The sequence below is a fragment of the Halyomorpha halys genome, unplaced genomic scaffold (genome assembly GCF_000696795.3).
Source record: "Halyomorpha halys isolate HHAL.00 unplaced genomic scaffold, Hhal_1.1 Scaffold747.1, whole genome shotgun sequence".
NCBI lineage: Eukaryota > Metazoa > Arthropoda > Insecta > Hemiptera > Pentatomidae > Halyomorpha > Halyomorpha halys.
The window spans coordinates 377,810-381,875 of NW_027111002.1; positions in this window are offsets into that span (position 1 = coordinate 377,810).

The following is a 4,066-nucleotide window of genomic DNA, read 5'->3' on the forward strand; positions in this document are numbered from 1 at the left end:
GATAATTGTAGACAGCACTTCGCCCTATAACAGTCCATTGTGGGCAGTACGCAAGAAGAGTACCCCGGGGGAATATGGGGAAAAGTACCGGGTAGTAATCGATTATCGTAAACTCAATGAGAATACGGTCGATGAAAAATATCCTATCCCGAGATTTGAAGATTGAAGAAGCGGTGCGAAGATTTTTAGCACATTTGATCTAAAGGGGGGCTACCACCAAATTAGAATGCACCCCAGGGATCAGCACAAAATATTGGGATACTGATTGAATATTTTTCACTGAATGAAGATTTTTTTTTCTTCTTCTAAATCTTAATTTTTTTTTAATCTAAATCTTTTTCATAAAAACTTCACCGATTGAATATATTTTTTTTGAACTGTTCTCTCACCCGGGATTTTTTTTTCTTTTTTCCTCAGGCTTTTTTATATTTTACTTCCCTTAAATTGTCATTTTTTTTTTACTGACCAAGATGGTTAATGGTGATGGTGAAGCACAACAACAGCCCGCATTGAGGCAGCCAGTTCTACAGATCCTGGTGGTGCAACCGGCTCTTGGAGTTCCTGCGGCCCCGGCAGTCCCGGCGGCAGTTCCAGCGCTACCACCACTACCTAAGACCACTCTCGCGGCTGCTCACGCCAATATGTTGGCTAAAACGAAAGTGAGAGCAGTAACCTCTCAGGATATAGCAGGAGGAGAAAGCACGGGCTGTCTAACGGACAGTACGCAGCCACGCTGTTAGGACAGTTTAATCTGACCACAGAAAAGATGAGAGAGACTCTTACAGCGGATGTTGTCAGTTGGAAGATGAATTTTATCGACTCCATAATGAAGGTGCAACTAGCTAAGGAGACGAATAAAAGGGAAGGTGTTTAAGTTTAGGTATTCCCCTGAGTAAAAATTGGGGGATATTACCCAAATTAATTATTATAATTATAGTAATGCAGTGGACTGTATTTAAATAACTTGATATAATGGTTTTAAAATGAAATAACCTCTATTCTCATTAAAGTTTTCTGACACAATTAGCTGTAGAGTTTGAGCAAAATGATTACAATGTATGTTAGTTGGTTAGTTGTAAATATGGTTCTATTACATTAATTGATGAAGGTATTACAGTTTACTTGGTTGATTATATGGAGCTTGATGGTTGGTTCTGATGTAAATGTGACTATGGAAGGAGGGTTCTCTCTTCTCATCCTGCTGCTGCCGCCGCCTCTCTCGCCTGAGTCGAAGGATTACTCCCTCATCATTATGAGAAGAGACCTTATTGAAGAGTTCTGAACTCTTCTTCTCCTGTACAGGTCAGGATGGCTTCTTTACTGGTACTAACCCCTTTGTTTTTGGGGACCAAGATGGCTGCCCAGGCTTCCTATCGCATATCTTTGCCACTAGATGGCATCATGAATGTCTGTTCAGAAGTGAGGGGGCGCCTTACTTAAACAAACCGCCCACCTAAATTATGCTTCGCTAATTTATAATACATAAAATGTGGGCTACATGTAAACAGGTTTCAAGCTTAGAGGTTTTTCAAAATAAAAGTAATCTAACCAGCATAGACAGAATGTTATGTGAGAATGTTTTTGTAAGAGCAATGCAGAAAGATAAATGAAACAACTTTGAATATATGATGATCAAACATAATTAACTTTATGTATAGAAATAAACTGTATAAACCATGTATGAGAAAATAAGAAACAGTATATGTTGATACATAAATTAAGAAAATAAATGCACACCCTAAGTGCATGTAACAAAGCAAATTCAAAGTAAATAACTAACTAGTAAACAGAATAAAACTACAAAATTAAGTTTCACCTCTTAAAAACCTGTGGTGAAAACAGAAGTTTATAACCTATGTAATAATAGTAATAATGTTAATAATTAATTCTTATATTAACAACAAAAAATTACAAGAAAAACGCTATCAAGACAAACTCTAATGTCAACCAAAGTTTCAGTCCGTCGCAAAACTTATGGTCATCTGTCAGGAGGTTTCCTAGGTTCTGGTATCACGTGGAGTGATGTTATAGTCAAACGTAGTGCATTTGACAGTGCTTCTAAATGTTCTGAGTTTACCTGAAGCTGGATCTGCTCTGCATAGCATGGTTGAGTTCCTAAAACTCCGACTGATGCATTTGCGCCGCCCACCAAGATAATTCCAACCTCGTCCAGTAGTAGCAGTGGTGTAAGTTCCTTGGTCAAAATCGTGTTCATGCAGAAGGAGATGAAGCTCAGTTTCGCACTGTGACAAAACATGTTGCCGGGATTTTGGTCATTAAAAGGTTGTTGTAAGAGCATACTATCAAGGGGTGTTCCCGATATAGCATGGCTAATAAGACTTGCAGATAGCGGTACCCCATCTTCCGAATTGGGGAAAGCAGTTGTAAATAGTAATTGAAGTAATTGTGAAGACTTCATTGTGAAGATTCATTCCGAGTTGCTGAAGGAGTCCTTTGGGTAGACTGAATATCTGAATAAGTAACCAGAGGTGGAGTAACAGCTGATGTTGTTGCTACTGAAACAGACTGTTGAGATTGTCTGGTTAGTGGAAATGAACTTCGTTGAAGATATGGATGAGGAACTGGAGAGTCCTTTTGTGTTTGAATATTTCCCAAATCATGGCTGATGGAAATAGTGTTGTGATGGATGATATCTTCAATTTCGGTTCCTTTGTGAACATTTTCCATGTTGGTTTGCCCACTGATTTGAACAGGGGTGGTCTTAGTGTTCTGAGGTGGTATTGTTGTAATTCCTGATGATTCTGTCTTGATTGTAGAAGGCAGAGTGTAATTATCCAAATTGTCTCTGCTAAGATAAGCTTTAAACTCACTTCTTCCATTGGCATTAGGTATTCCATTTTTGGATGCTAACATGTTATCTGCTTGTACTTTGTTATTGGAGCTAATAGATTTTACTTTTGGCTTTTTATCCTCCGAAGTATACAGCATGTTTGAAAATGGAGTCACTTGATAGCCAATTCCAATTTCTCTATTCAAAGAGGGATGTCTCACAGTTTGCCCCATTGGTGATCTCTGTATTTGACAAACTCAGCACTGATAGCTACGCTCGCAGCTGTAACTTGTGGCAAACCCATTTGCTCATGTTGTTGAAATGTGCCTTGTTGAGAATATGCAACTGGTAAAGTATTCACCTTAGGAGTTCTAGGTGTTGTAAGTGGCCTTGGTGAAACAGCTGAAGTTTCCTGAGGATGGGTGTGTACAAATGTGTCTGTGTCACAGTGAGGTGTGTTGGAGACACCTGAAAAGGAAACTGCAGTAAAGGAGCTCTAAAGTGATGACTGATGCCTAGTGAGTGAGATTTTGAATGTTGGGCTAGTGTATCATTGGCTACCTCAACATCAATAAGCCTAGACAAGCCTTGCTGAAAACCTTGCTCCTGTTGATTAAAGATGTGATAACACATTTGAGCTGGTTTGAGATGAAGTATTAGGGTCAGCTGTCATTTGTTGACTCTCAGAAGAATATTGCTTATGACAAGAGAACCACGGCTCTCAAAGAATAATCCAAACCAACAGAAACCAGATAACCAAGTTTTTGAAACTAAGAATCCTATATCGACTACAAAAATCATTGATGTTTTATAAAATATCATTCCTTACAATACATTACTCAAAATACATCGATGTTTTTGAACAACTATTTCAGAAACATAAGGTCTGTTCCAACGACGACGTATAGTCTTTCTGTTTCAAAAAGCACTTCTTACAGCCCTTAGAACGCGGGATCGTTGGAACAGACCTTATGTTATTCAAATGGACGTATAGTCCGGCCAGTCAGAAGTGCTTTTTCGATCAACCAATAGGACATGAAATCCAAAAAACCTCAATGTTTAAAAATATAGTTGCTTACAATACATTATCCAAAAAACATCGATGTTGTTGAACAACTATTTCAGAAACATAAGGTCTGTTCCAACGATCACGCATTATACGGCCTGTCAGAAGTAGGTTTTGGAACTAAGAATCCGACATCGACAACAAAAAACATTGATATTTTTAAAATATCATTGCTTACAATACATTATCCAAAATACATTGATGTTTTT